Below are 16,382 nucleotides of genomic sequence, written 5' to 3'. Positions count from 1 at the left end.
GGAGCATAACCTTGCATTAAGGTCCATTGAGTACACTTGCAGTTGAGAAGATGGCCAAACAAAACTTAATATCCTTTACAAACATGGCTTTGTTCAGAAAGATATGTTAAACTCAAAACAGATGAAAAAAGATAAAGAACATCAAAACTCCTTTGATTTTTAATCTTGAGTAAAACACATGTAGTATTTAGCCACAGACAGAATAAATACTACTAGTTTAGAAGACCATTCAAATTATCTCTTGAAAACTGACATAAAGACAACTACATATCATATTGGAGATGAGTTGGCCAGGAAAAAAAAAATTATTTCAACTGGTCCAAATATGATACCAGGCTTGCATAACCTTATAAAATAGCTGGTAATGCAAACAGCCTGTAGTAAGATACAAATTGTCTCTTTAGAAAATGACTTTTAATAAGAAAGAAGCACACTGAGAAAGTATTTTAACACAAAGTTTAACTAAATAGCTTTCCAAACTGTAAAGCTCTCTGTCGATATCATGCTGAGAGAAAAAGTTTTATTTCTCAACTGATGGAAAATGTAAAGAAAGATACCAAGCACTTCATAATGAATGATTTACTTTACAAAATTAAACAATCTTACTGCCTTACATATGCCACTGAAAGCATAATTGATACTAATCCTTGGGTCTATTTTTTTCACATGCAATTAATTTCTCAGTGAACAATAGGTCTGTCCTACCCTCTTGCAAATGTAGCAGTAAAATTTGCATTGGTAATATTTAACTGGACAGTGCTGGACATAACTTGACATTAGAGCAGAAATCATTTGCATGGCACATCTTTTCAGGTTTCTTTTAAAGGGATAATTCGGTGTGTTCTGGACTCCCACCCCTCTGACAAAATTTCACAATTAGCTATAAAAATTCACTATTAATTATAAAACTACATCTATTGTCCCTAATCATCACCCAAAACCTTAGGCAATTAATTCATTAGCTGCTTAGTTGTAACAGATGAGGATTGTGGCTTCATCACTGGTGCCTTAGAAGACTCAGCACAGGGGATCCCTGGGTGGTGCAGCGGTTTGGCACCTGCCTTTGGCCCAGGGTGCAATTCTGGAGACCCAGGATCAAATCCCACGTCAGGCTCCCGGTGCATGGAGCCTGCTTCTCCCTCTGCCTGTGTCTCTGCCTCTCTCTCTCTCTCTCTGTATGACTATCATAAATTAAAAAAAAAAAAGAAGACTCAGCACAGCACAGAGTAATAACCTTAGATGAGGGGAAACGTGATTGACACACATTTGCAAGCACAGGAACTAACAAAGTCAGGCGGTAGCAGACTATAGGATTTAACTGGCCCTCCCAACTCCCTCATTCTCTGTATCAAGTTATTTACTGCTGATTTTTACTTCACAATAAGTCAAGTATCAGGGCGCCTGGATGGCTCAATTGGATGAGTGTCTGACTCTTGATTTTGGCTCAGGTCAAGATCTCAGGGTGATAAGATTGAGCCCAGGTCAGACCCACACTCAGCACAGTGTCTGTGAGTCTGCCTGAGATCTCCTCCCCCTTTGTCCCTCCCCCTGCCCCCCTGCACATGGTCTATCTCAAATAAATAAAATCTTAAAAAAAGCGCCAAGTATGTGCCCTTACTTCCCCCTTCCACCTGCCAGCGCCCTAATTCTGATCTTTACCACATCATATCAGGATGGCTATTGTAGCTGCACCCTTGGTTTGGGGTCTTCAATTTCTCTCAATTCTATCCATCCTATAATTCCTGTGAAATTGATCTTCCTAAAGGACCTTTTGGAGCTTCTGTAGTGGCTCCTTGAGAGCAGGTCCCCAGGTTTATTCAGTCTGTTCATCACACCACCTCGCACATTTAATCAATGCCTGCAATTCCCGGAGAAACTTTCCAATGGCTTCCCATTACCCCTGTGGTATTAAAACCCTGATTCCTGAACTCAGTAGTTATCATTTTCAATAAGCTGATTTATTCTTCCCAATTTCCTATATTTGGGCATTTGCTTATAAAACTCTTGTGCCATCCACGAAACACTAAGTGCTAAGCATACAGAAATAACATATACAGTCAACTCTCGTTACTTGGGGGGTAGTTATGTTCTATAAAGTCATTGCAAACAGGGAATTAATCAACACTGAACCATTGCTCCTGGTTCTCCCAGGGAGAAATACAATTGTCCCTGAGAGCCTCTGTTCAGAACATTTTTGTCAAATGATCTATAACCATGTTCTATGTGTGTTTCTGTTTAAAGCACCTTGTTTAATATATATTGTTGATTCATTAACATTGAACCAGCCCGGGATCCCTGGGTGGCGCAGTGGTTTGGCGCCTGCCTTTGGCCCAGGGCGCGATCCTGGAGACCCGGAATCGAATCCCACGTCGGGCTCCCGGTGCATGGAGCCTGCTTCTCCCTCTGCCTGTGTCTCTGCCTCTCTCTCTCTCTGTGACTATCATAAATAAATAAAAAAAGAAAAAAAAATTAAAAAAAAAAAAAAAAAACATTGAACCAGCCCATGGCCAGCAGCACTGCCATTCATCCTGAGCAAAGCTTCCTAACACCTGTAGTTTCTGTGTAAGGCATGTTATAATCTTCTTGCGCTTGGGAACATTAGACCAGATGGCTCTTTCCCTCTGCTTAGGGACCATGTTAAGCAGCAACATAACCAACTCAAAACACAAAAATGTGAAGCATGTGGCATGACACAGGTTGTAAAAAAAGATGCTTGTTTACAGTAGAAGAGCTGAAACAAGAAGACAGAGCCTGGCCCTCTGTTCAGTATCGGCTGAACAGGTGCATGAGGTGACTTAAACTGTTCCTGCTCTGTGCATGTCTGTGAATGACAGCAAAAGTGCTGTACTGCTTTGGAGGTTACAAATAAATTTTAGCAGGGATGTGAAGTCACAAACATGGAATCTACAAATAGGATTTTAACTGTCCTTCAGGAAAGTACAGTCTAGTGAGGGAGATAAACCGTTATAATCCATTATGATAAATACAGTAGATGGGTGCATGGGGTTCCATATGAACACAAAGAGGACACAATAGTTTACTGACAGGCTACAGAAAGTCTCTCAACTGTGAGCCTTTCCCTATACCAGATCCAAAACAAGATAGTCTTTGCTCCATGAATCTAAAATCTCTCCCAACACAAATACATTCATTTCTAACCTCATTCTTTCAAAGTACATGTTCAAGTTCTAAATCTAACCATTGGAATAATCTTCCATTTGAAAGTCGAAGGTGCGTTTTCATAAAATTTCTTTGAACTTTATCGCTTTTTGCATATACAGCAATGGGTTTATAGGTAGCATTAGTTTACACCCACAGGCCATTGCAAATGGGTTTATCTCCTTTTGTATAGTTTTTTAAATCTGATTAGCAGCTTGTTCTGAATTCGTTTTCAGTAGTAAGTAAGCTCTTCTCATTTTGATTATCAATTGAATTTTACATTAATTCTTTGACATTATAAACACAAAACTGAATTGTGTTTTCAAAATCTTCAACTTTATCGTAGAAGTCAAACTGTGTGGCTGGCAAAATAATAGTTCTAGAAAGATGAATACATATTCATACTCTATTAAACAAACCCAAACAAACTAAAAATGATGTAGCTGCTTGTTATGTTTCTTAGGGGTTTTTGTTGTTGTTGTTATGGTAACATTTGCCAAGATTGTTAAGAAGGTTGGCTGGCTTGCCTGCCCACTGAGGACATGTATATCAACAAAAGTGAAGTGTCTGTGCCCACAGAGTAGGCATAGCCAAGGTTGTAGAGTTTCTTTCTGGCAATGTCAACAGAACTATATTGAAACCATAATTTTACATGATTTCTAAAAATCTCACAATTTTCACTGAAAAGTACACTGGTAAATATTATTATCTCGTGATGGCTCACAATAAAGGTGGTTGACCTGAGAGAACATGTTATTCTTACACCTTGTTAGAGGATGCAACTGAAATCTATAGATTTTAAAATCAAGTTGGCAACTCAGTAAAAATGGAAACATGAAAAGGATGTCAGAATTAAGTGGTCAGGGACACCTGGGTGGCACAGTGTTTGAGCATCTGCCTTTGGCTCAGATAGTGACCCCAGAGTCCTGGGATCGAGTCCCATATTGGATTCCTCGCAGGGAGCCTACTTCTCCCTCTGCCTGTGTCTCTGCCTCTCTCTATCTCTCATGAATAAATAAATAAAACCTTAAAAAAAAAGAATTAAATGGTCACCGATGAAAAGCTACAATTAGAAAAGAATTTTACTTTTTTATAATGATTCTCAATGTTTTTATGTTTATCTCTCTAAATATTAGAGATTCTACGGGAGACCAAATTTGAAGAAAAAAAGTGAACATGACAAACTCTGGAAAGTTATGTCCCAGAATTTCTTGGCCCTGGTAGTATAGAATGATAACCTATCCTTTTATAGTTGTGTAAACAATATGATTAGAAAAGTCCCAGAAACATTTTCTCAGGGGAAAAAAAAATCATTCTTACAGTAAATATTAAGAGAGTGCCCACTAGGTGCCAGGTAATTTTTGAGGCACTGGGGATATTTCCACCTTGAAAGCAAACTGAAATCCCTGCTCTCATGGAGCTAATATTCTTTTGGGAAAAGACACAGAATAAAAGAGCAACCTGGCACATTATATGAACTATTAAAGTGACTGGAAAAAAAATAAACCAGAGAAGTGTGGTGGGATAGACGAGTGGCGGGGGGGCGGTGCAAGGAGGCTGTCCATGCAACAGTAACATGCGGCAGTACCCCTGCAGGGGTGAGAGAAGCTAGCACAGGGCTACAGAAAACAGTGTTCTGGTACCTAGTGCAGTCCCTGGCATGAAGAACTAGTCATTTTCAGTAAACACTAAATGAAAGTTACTCAGTAGTTGTTACATGCATACAATATTAATATTGGATCCTAGAGAACATATACTCCAACACTTTTATTACCCAATGAGAAAGCAGAAGTAGAGTGCCTAACCAACTCTGTATGATATGTGGTATGTTGGTTGGATATGCAAATAAAACATAATTTATTTTTTCTTTCTTCCCTGGAAAAAAAAAAAAGCATGATTTAGATGAGTGTGTGAAAAGCAGCTGAGGCATGGCTTGCCCAAAAGAGAGAGCAAAATGGACCAACACAAATATTAATACTTATGGTTACCACAATGACAAGACACCCATTCCATTCACTACCCCTTCTGTTTTATAATCTGCCTTTTTAATTCAATATATGTAATGGAGCTTCTGTGTCAATGAATGCAAATGAACGTAGATTCATAGTAATCATTTTAATGACAAGTATTGCTATATTGATGTACCATAATATAGTTAACTGATCCTTTATTAATTGAAATTAGGTTCTTTCTGGTTTTGCAAAATAATAAAAATAACATTGCAAAGGCCATCCTTGCATTCTTTTGCAATGCACTGATTATTTTCTAAGGACACATACTGAGAAATGGAATTGCTCAGTAAAGATTTTGTATATTTTAATTTTTAATACACAATAGCAGACTATTCTCCATAAAAGTTATGTCAATTTGATTCCACATACACAGATCATAAGACTACCAGCCACCAGCAACAGCAACTATCTTAATTTTGTCTCTACATGCAAAAACTTTAATTTTTCACCTTAATTCTTTTTCTCCTTCATTATGGAATATTTCAAACATACTTAGTTTTTAATGGTAAATAAACATGAATAACACACAACTTTCAAAACCTCATTGCCAGTGTCATCTATCAGTATAAATGTGTGTTTATTTTTTCTAAACCATTTGTAAGTGAATTAGAGAAATAATATAATTCGCAGCTAAAATTTCAAGAAGGTCCTATCCTAACAACATCTTCCCTACCTTAAAGTTTTAGCATCTATTAATTATCCTTGCCTAAAATAATTATTTTATTGGGAGTTAGAGTAAACAAAATTAAAAAAACCACTACATTCATTGACTGAATTCTTTAATAAAGAGAGCTTCCTCTCATCACCTAGGGGCTCAGTTATCCTACAGAAAAGCAGAGTAAGTTTAATCTATTCCCTTTAACCACTAATTTGTTGAGTAAGAAGTTACTATACTGGTTATTTCCAGTGGAAGAGGAAATTTTTCTTCTCTTTCATTTTCATTCTTCCTCAGTATTTAAAATCCTGTGTAATTAGATCTATCAATTATTTTCTTTATGATTTTGATCTTTTACTTATGCTTAGAATAGCCATCCACACCCCCAGATAGTAAAACTTGAATATTTCTTTTGTTCTCTTATAATATACTTTGCTGGGCAGCCCTGGTGGCTCAGTGGTTTAGTGCCGCCTGCAGCCCAGGGTGTGATCCTGGAGACCCTGGATCGAGTCCCACATCGGGCTCTCAGAATGGAGCCTGCTTCTCTCTCTGCCTGTGTCTCTGCCTCTCTCTCTCCTCTCTGTGTATTCTCATGAATAAATAAATAAAAATCTTTAAAAAATATATACTTTGCTTATACTTAAATATGTTAATTACCTGAATTGTCTATAAGAAGGAAGTAGAGATCCAGCTTTTTTATGGTCATTCTGTGATAGTATACTAAAATTTAAAAAAATATTAAGTATGGTGGATCTGTTTCCTCAGGCAATGGACATAAAAGCAAAACTGAATATTGCAACTACATCAAACTAAAAAGCTTTTGTACAACAAAGGGAACTATCAATAAAATAAAAAGACAACCTACTAAATAAGAAAAAACCACGTCTGATAAGGGATTAATAACAAAATATTTAAAGAATACAATTCAGGGATCCCTGGGTGGCGCAGCGGTTTGGCGCCTGCCTTTGGCCCAGGGCGCGATCCTGGAGATCCGGGATCGAATCCCGCATCGGGCTCCCGGTGCATGGAGCCTGCTTCTCCCTCTGCCTGTCTCTCTTTCTCTCCCTCTCTCTGTGACTATCATAAATAAATAAAAAAAAATTAAAAAAAAAGAATACAATTCAACACTGAAGCCCACAAATAATCTGATTAAAAATAGGCACAGTACCTGAAAAAGGATATTTCCAAAGATATCCGGATGGCCAAGAGACACATGAAAAGATTTTCAACATCACCTACCACCAGAGAGATGCAAGTCGAAACCACAATGACATGTAACCTCATATCAGTCATAATATCCTAAATTTTGATATGTAGTTATATAGTTATATATAGATATATTTATTTAGCCTATCTAATTTATTCCATTTATCTGTCCATACTTGCACGATTCTTGTTTTCTTTTCTTTTCTTTTCTTTTCTTTTCTCTTCTTTTTTTTTAGAGAAGGAGAGAGCAGGGGTACGAGCAGAGAAAGAGGGAGAGAGAGAATCTTAAGTAGGCTCCATACCCAGTGAGAAGCCGAACATGGGGTCAGCCTCATAACCCTGAGATCATGACCTGAAGTGAAATCAAGAGTCAGACATTTAACCCACTGAGCCACCTAGGTGCTCCTAATTGTTTGTTTTTAATAGTATGGGTAGGAGCTCTAAAGACTGAACAATAATCTGCCAATTGGATACCCTTTAATTGTATAAAATAATTTGTTGTTGCCTGATTAAGAGGCATTTATATAATTTGACTTAGATTATGTATTTTTCAAAAATGTTTATAATTGGTTTCAAAAGAAAGAAAATTCTGCAACCAGAGACACGAAAACTATTGTAAAAAAGACCAAGTGGAAAAGCTAGACTTGAAAACTGCAGTATGAGAAAGGAAGAATTTATTAGATGGGCTTAACAACAAACTGAAATTAGTAGAGAAAGGAATATATGAATTTAAAGAAAAGGCATCCAAACTGAAACATAAGGAGAAAAAATGAAAAAATAAGAGTTCAATGTCTGTGGAATATTATTAAATAAAACAGCATGTGCAAATTGGAATTTCAGGAAAAAAAGAGGGAAAGAGAGAATGAGACCAAAGAATATATGCAAAGACAATGACTGAAGTCTTTCTAAAATTGATGGAAGACATTAATCCATAGGTCTGAGAAGCTCAGTGAACCCTAAACAGAAAAAAATACAAAGAAAACTACACCTTAAGCATTTCATAATCAAACTGCTGAAATCCAAAGCTAAGAAGCAGGTCTTAAAGCCAGCTAAAGAAAAGACACATCGGGTATAGGGAATTAAAATAAAAACAAAATCTGACTTCTCACAATAAACAATGAAAACAAAAAGACAAGAAAATAGCATTTATAATGTGCTGGAATAAAAATGCTGTTCATCTAGACTTCTAAACCAAGTAAAAATATCTTTCAAAAATAATGATACAGCCCCTTCCCTGTGCCCCCGGAATAATTCAGCCCCAAAATCATTATGTGTGGGAGAACAATGTAGGGACCACAGTAGAAGGTAAAGTGCTTTAGTGGCCCTGCATGGGGTATTAAAGCCCAAGAAGATGAAGAAGGAATCTCTACATGCAGGATAAAGCAGGAATGTGGTATCCAGTTCTAAATCAGAGCAGCCCCTAGGAGTACAACTCAAGTGGGGAGGTGGAACCCTTGCAAAAAGAGAGCCCCTCGAGAATCAGCCTGTTGTGTAATGATGAGCCTGAACAGGGTGCGAAGTCTGGCTCGGGAAATAAGAGACTAAGCAGTATGAAGAGTGAAAGGGAAAGGTGGTCCAGCATGGGGTACCAGAGCTTGAATAGGATAAAGACAGCATAGCATGCAGGCACCTGGGCATTCTGGCATGTTGAATCAGAGCCAAAGCAGAATGAGAACAGCATCTGCAAAGGGGACAGGATAGGGGTGAACATGGAGGACAGGTTATATACAGGGAGGGAAGTCTGATAAGTATAGATGGGAATCAGTTTCTTATTGTCAATGGAAGAAATTACAAATACTGACAGAAAACTAGAAACAAATTTATAACTGTAGTGAACAATTTTAGCACCTCTTTCTCAGGGGTAATAGAATAGGAAAAAAAATTGTAAAGATACAGAAGACTGAACAACACACTTAACCAACATGACCTAATCAACATTTTAAAAACACTACAACTGCAGAATGCACATGCAAAATCCCATGCAAAGAGAATATTTACAAAAATGGACCACATGGCCAGACCATAAAGCTAAATGTGGAAAAGTTAAAATCTCAGTGAATATCATCTCTGACATGGTCTTAAATTACAAATCAAGCATGATATGGTTTCTGGAAAATACTCAAATTTTTGGAAATTAAGCAACACCTGTAAATAACCCTTGGGCCAAAGGGAAGTCACAAAGAAATTCAGGAAATATTTTGAATCAAACAAAAAGAAACCGTATTTGTGGGATGTGCTAAAATGGTACTGAGAGGGAAATATATAATAGCTTTAAATGCCCACAGTGGCAAAGAATGGACCTGTAATGTAAACTATCACAGCTTTTACTTCAAGAGAGCAGAAAAAGCAAAAACTTAAACCTGAGATGAGTAAAATAAAATAATAAAAAGAAGATGAATAATACTGATAATCCACTAAAGTAACAGTTGACAAACTTCTTATGAAAGGAGACAACAGTGAGTATTGTAGGCTTTGGAGGCAGCATATGATCTCTGTTGCATAGTCTTTGTTTTGTAAATATTTAACATGTAAAAACCATTTTTAACTCACATGTTATTAAAAATGGTCCTTGAGCTGCATCAGGGACTGATAAAAAAAGAGACACAAAAAGAGAGAGAACACATATTACTATCATTACAGAACGTACAACTGATAAAACGATAAAAATAATAATACAAGGACATTATAAATAACTTTGTGCCAATTAACTGAACTTAAATGAAAACAAATATATTGAGAGAAACAAATGACATAATTGGTCCAAAAAGACATGGAAAATCTAAACAGTACCATATTTATTAAAGACACATAATTACCTTTAACACCATCAGATACAAATAAATCATCATCAACAAAAGTCCTTTCCACAAAGAACTCCAAGTCCAGATGGTTTTGCTGGTGAATTCTATCAAACATTTAAGATATAATCCTACACAAATTCTATTTGAAAACAGAAAGGAAAGATGATCTTTTGACTTGTTTATAGGGCCAGCATAATCCATATGCTAAAACTCGACAAAAATATTACAAGAAGAATATAAACCAACATACCTCATCAATATAAACATAGAATATGAAACACCAGCTAATAAAATCCAAGAATAAATGAAAAGGGTAATATAACATGCTCAGTGATTTTACCCAAAAAATGGAAGGTTGACTCAATCTTTGACTCAACCTTCAAAAATCAATTCATGAAATTCACCTTGTTGTTAATAGAACAAAGAAAATTTATCTGATACTCTCAAAAGCTGTAGAAAAAGCATTTTACAAAATTCAAAACCTATTTATGATTTAAAAAACAAACTCCAAAACAAACTGGGAATAAATGAACTTCCTCAATCTGATAAAGGGCATCCACAAAAAACCTACAACTAGTAGCATACATAACAGTAAGAAATGGAATGTTTTCTCCCCAAGTTCAGGACAGCACACAGATGTATGTGCTCACCTCACTGTAACAGAGGTCCTGGCCTGTTCAACAAAGGAAAAGAAATAAAAAGCATAAAGATTGGGGGAAAAGAGTAAATTCTCATTATTTGCAGATAACATAATTCTATATGTAAAAAACCCTTAAAAAATCTATAAAAATTTATTAGAAAGAATAAAGTTAACAAGGTTGTAAGAATACTCAAAGATATACTTGAATATATACAACTATATTAAACAGTCACTGAAATTAAAGAAGACCTAAATAAATGGAGACATATGCCATATTAGTGGATTGGCAGTCTCAATATTATTAGGATTTCCACTCTCCCAAATTGACTAGATAGGTTCCTAACAACATTTATTAAGTGTTAAAATAACCTATTATTTTGAACAAAAAAAGTCAGACAAAACAAATACATACTATGCTTCCATTTGTTTCCAAGTAGAGACAGGACTGAGCTATACAAGGAGGCATTCTCAAGAATTATGAAAACAAAAGCAAGATATGAAATGCCATAAAAGGCAAGAGAAGGGAGCTCCCCGGAGTGAAGAGAGGTGGCAGTGGATACCTTGCGGTAAGGAGGAATAGCCAGGGAGTTTTTAGGGTAATGACAATATTCTTGGCTTGGGTTGCAGTTATAGGAGTCTTCCCTTTTCAGTACATTACAAATATGTACATTTGCATCATGTACTTTCCTTTATACATATTACATTCCTCAAAATAAATGTTTGAAAATGCGTTTTAATTTCCATACACAGATATATATTCTTTCTATCACAAGAAATGGTACTGAACAGCTCATTTAATTCAGTGTTAAACTAAGCACACATCACAACTGGATAAAATATATAATATGAATAAATAGAATCCACATCATCTTCAAATCAAAAATCCCTACAGCTTGTTTTAAAATGAGAAAATGAAGATTCAGAAGATGAAATTATTCACGTAATTACTTTGCATTTGTCATTTGTTATCAGGCAAATCCATGTGCTTTTAAAAGTATGTAGATGAGAAACAACAAAAAAGAAAACGTGAAAAGCAGGAAAAATGTTCTTAGTGATACAAATATATAAAACATACTCTATTTTACGTCTTGCATAAACCCTAAAAGGTCAAAAGACTGGTTCTGTGGTAAAAGAAATATTTGGGCAGCCACAAAGAGATTAAATCTCTTTTGTATACAAACAAGCGTAGCTTTACTTTTTCCCCTCTTTTAAAAAGAACAAATAAACCCAATGTAAAAATAAGAAAAAACTATGTAAATGCAACATAATTATGTTTAAACCACAGAAGACAGGGAATTTAGAGTTACAGATTCCATGGTAAGTTTTAATTCTATCCTTGTGTACATGTTTTATAAAAAGAGTCTTTCATTACATGATCACATAACACTATACCATGTAACAATCAGTTCAGCAAATGTTTATTTTACAATGTGTGGAAGGAAAATATTTTATAGAATAAATTACAGGAAATTAGTACATTATTTAGGTAGATTGCTCCTTAAAATTTCTGAAAGTCTTGGATATTTACTGAATATTAATAGAAACACTCTTTTCTTATCTTCTAAAGAAAATGAAATTTAACTCTTATGGGTAAGCACTTATATTTGAAAGTCGACCTTTAGATTTTAAGGTTATTTTGAAGTAATGAAAAATAATTCATTATTAGGACATTAGGATTTTAGCAGGTTTTGAATTCTGTATGCCAGGCATTTCATATAAAAGAACAGTAGAGACTGAAGTAAATCATGAAAACCCATGAGTTCATAATAAATCCCCAAAATAGCCCTTACTGTCACTACTGGAGTTTGCTAGGGCTCCTAACAATTCAGATATCTGAAATTTGACTTTTTTTCGAAGAAAGGAAAGGCATTTATCCTTCTGCCTTTCCTGTATTAATTCTATTTCAGTTTAACCAAATAGTTAGCAATCAACTATGAGATAAACCTATAAAAATATTGTTTTCTAAAGACCCCTCTTCCCTCAAAATCTCAAGGCCTCCAGAAAAAAAGATCAAATGACTTACAAAGACAAAAGAATTAGACTAGAATCAGACTTCCAAGAAAAAAAAAAAAGCTATGAAGCAAGTAAAAAATGGTGCATTTTTTTTTTACTTCAGTGAATAAAGTGGGAATAAAAGATTTTATATCTAGCAAGGCTGTCCTCTGAGTATTCATAGGAAAATAGCTTCAGTGGGTATTCACATGTGTGTCTGCACAGCAAAGGAAATAGTTACACAAAGAGGCAATCTATGGAATAGGAGAAAATATTTGTGAACCATAAACTGAGGAGTTAAAAATCAAAATATATAAGGAGTTCATATAAGTCAGTAGCAATCAAACAAACACCTTTATTTAAAAAATGGGCAAAGGAACAGACATTTCTTCAGAAAAGACCTACAAATGGACAACAGGTATATAAAACCAGCTCAACATCACTAATCATCAGGAAAATGCATATCAAAGCTATAATGAACTATTGCCTCACTCCTTAAAAAATCTATTCCCCAAAAGACAGGAGATAAAAAATGTTTGCAAGGATGTGGAGAAAAGACAACCCTTGCACGATGTTGGTGGGAATGTAAGTTGGTACAGTAATTATGGAAAACAATATAAAGGTTCCCCCCAAAATGAAAAATAAACTATTGTATGATCCAGCAATCCAACTTTTGGGTATATATGCAAAGGAAGGAAATTCAGTATCTCAAAGAGATACTTGCACTCTCACATTCATTACAGCATTATTCATAATAGTCAGGATATGGAAACAACCTAGGTGTCCATCAGTAGATGAGTAGAAATTGTGAGTATATATATAAATAATGGAATGTTATTTGGCCTTAAAAAAGAAATACTGCTATTTGTGATATGGATGGATTTGGAAGACATTATGCTAAGTGAAATAAGCCTGACACAGAAAGACAAATATTGCATGATATCACTTATATGTGGAATCTAAAAAAGTTGAACTTGGATGTCCATTGATAGATAAATGGAAGAGATGTGGTATATATGTACAATGGAATACTATTCAGACATAAAAAGAATGAAATCTTGCCATTTGCAACAACATGGATGGAGTTAAAGGGAATAATGCTAAGCAAAATAAGAGAAATAAAAATACCATATGATTTCACTCATATGTGGAATTTCAGAAACAAATGAACAAAGGGTAAAAAAAGAGAGACAAACCAAGAAACAGACTCTTACCCATAGGGAATAATAGATGGTTACCAGAGAGGAAGTGGAAGGGGGGATGGGTAAAATAGGTAATGTGGATTAAAGAGTACACTTATGTGATGAGCATTGAATAATGTATAGAAGTGTTGAATCACTATATTGTACACCTGAAACTAATATAACACTCTAGGTCAACTATACTGGAACTAAAAAACTTTTTTACAAAGTTGAACTTAGAGAAACAGAATGTAATGGTGGTCACCAGGGCTAGGTGGAGGAAATGGGTCAAATGTACAATGTTTCAGTTTTAAAGTACCTAAGTTCCAGAGATCTAGGGTACAGAACAGTAACTAGACTAATAATAATGTATACTGATATCTTGAGTGTTCTTATCATACACCCAAATAAATGAATAACTGTGTGAGGTAATACACTAATTAGCTTGATTGTGGAATTATTACACAAGGTACATTATATCAAACACAACGTTGTATACCTTAAATATACACAATTTTAAAACTGTCAATCATATCTCTAAAAATTAGAAAAAAGTAAAACATTTGAAACCTTATGGAATTCTGCACCCATGAATCCTTTATGAAGATTTTACTACAGGATGAATTCCAAACAATTAAAATATGATAAAAACTTCAGCAAAAACTGATTAGTGTGTGTACACGTGTGTATGTACACATATATATGACTAAACAAGAACACAATAATGTTCAAATATTATATGTTTTGACAAAGTAGAAATAATGCACTAAAAAATGGGAGGTAAAGGGGCACCTGTGTGGCTTAGCCAGTTAATCATCTGACTCTTGAATTAAGCTCAGATCTTGATCTCAGGGTCATGAGCCTACTTTAAAAAAAAAAAAGGTAAAGGGAAGGAAAAGAAAGAGGGAAAGAAAAAACAGAATACACTTACTATTATATAGAGAATAGATAGGAGTTAAAAGATAACCAGTAAAAACTGAGGAACTAAGCAGCAAAATATGACATAACAGAAAGGAAAAAGAGGGCAGTAGAAAAATGTACAGGTACAGGACAATGACTAGAATAAAACAAGAATGCAAAGCTTTCTAAGTAACAACAAAAACTAGCAAAGACTACAAATCTTTTTTTTTTTTAATTTTTTATTCATTTATGATAGTCAGAGAGAGAGAGAGGCAGAGACATAGGCAGAGGGAGAAGCAGGCTCCATGCACCGGGAGCCCGAAGTGGGATTCGATCCCGGATCTCCAGGATCGCGCCCTGGGCCAAAGGCAGGTGCCAAACCGCTGCGCCACCCAGGGATCCCTACAAATCTTTTTGAAAAGCAGCAGCAAATATAATAAAATATGATTATGAAATATTATTACATTGTTGAGACCAAATGTATCAGTCATATCAACAAGTGTGACTGCATTCAATTCATTAAAAGAACAAGTATCCTGGGTGCCTGGGGTGGCTCAGGTGGTTAAGTGTCCAAAACTTGATTTTGGCTCAGATCATGATCTCAGAGTTGTGAGTCAGGCCCCCACTGGGCATAGAGTCTGCTAAAGATTCTCCCTCTCACTCTGTCTCACACCCCACTCTCTCTCACTGAAAAAAAGAGAAGAAGAGCAAATATTCTTAATTTGGCTTGCAAAGCAAGACCCATCTATATACTATTTTAAAAGGGAATACTTAAAAGAAAATTATTCAAAAAAGGCTAAAAATAAAGGGTAGGCCAAGATATCCCAAGAAAATGCAAAAAATAAGAAAGCAGGAGTAAAGATTCTGATATCAGACAAAGTAGAAATCAAGCCCAAATTCATTAAACAAAGCAGAGAATAGCCCTTGTAATATTAAAAGCCAAAATTAACGACTATTAAAAACATTTATGTGCCAAACTATATAGAACTTGCCTTTAAGAAGTAAAAACTATATAAGATGTAAGAAGATACAGATAGAAGCACACTACTGATAAAAGGCTTTATTATACTATTTTTAGTATAACACAGCTTAAGTGTACAAACAACGCTAAGTAGAGATAAAAGCTAAGTAACATAATATACATCAAACTCTACATTCTGTTGACATAGAATACATTTTCATCCCAAGATGCTGTGCAAAAATTTACTTTGTATAAGCTTGTAAAAAATCACTAACTTCCATAAAAAGTAGAAATTGAAAAATTAGCCCAGACCAAAACATAGTACAAGCTTCTCCTGCTACCCAAAATTAAAGTGTTCCTATGAAACTTTTCATTAGCCAAAAGGGAATAGAGCAAGGACACATCTTAGGACACATCTTGCTAATGGATGCACAATATTGAGATAAAACACAGATGCTCACAAGACATAGTTCAAAGCTATGGTGGCTTGATGCTGAGAGCAGTACCCAGGAAAGGAGCTTGACACTGCCACTCTCACTGCTTGGAATGCACACTACCTCTGTAAGGGCTCACTGAGAAATGAATGCTGAATGCTATTTTTGCTTTTTGCCTTTTTTCCATAAAAGCAAAAATCTTGGGATCCCTGGGTGGCTCAGCAGTTTGGTGCCTGCCTTTGGCCCAGGGCATGATCCTGGAGTCCCGGGATTGAGTCCCACATCGGGCTCCCTGCGTGGAGCCTGCTCCTCCCTCTGCCAGTGTCTCTCCCTCTCTCTCTCTCTCTCTCTCTCTCTGTCTGTCTCTCTCTGTCTCTGTCTCTGTCTCTGTCTCTCTCTCTCTCTCTCTCTCTCTCTCTCTCCGTCTGTCTCTCATTAATA

The 16,382-nt window shown here is 35.7% G+C and overlaps 1 protein-coding gene and 1 long non-coding RNA gene across 16 annotated transcripts in view; one reads left to right on the top strand and one right to left on the bottom strand.

Moving 5' to 3' along the window:
• The window catches only part of LOC144309468 (outer dynein arm-docking complex subunit 2-like), a 262,922-nt gene that overhangs the window by 133,011 nt on the left and 113,529 nt on the right, over positions 1–16,382 (bottom strand). The gene's annotated exons all lie outside the window — the stretch shown is intronic.
• The window catches only part of LOC144309472 (uncharacterized), a 183,875-nt gene that overhangs the window by 151,771 nt on the left and 15,722 nt on the right, over positions 1–16,382 (top strand). The gene's annotated exons all lie outside the window — the stretch shown is intronic.

Source organism: Canis aureus, unplaced genomic scaffold (genome assembly GCF_053574225.1).
Source record: "Canis aureus isolate CA01 unplaced genomic scaffold, VMU_Caureus_v.1.0 NW_027326412.1_RagTag, whole genome shotgun sequence".
Taxonomy (NCBI): Eukaryota; Metazoa; Chordata; class Mammalia; order Carnivora; family Canidae; genus Canis; species Canis aureus.
The sequence above is the reverse complement of the archived record's forward strand: the minus strand, read 5'-3'. Positions and strand labels throughout refer to the sequence as shown.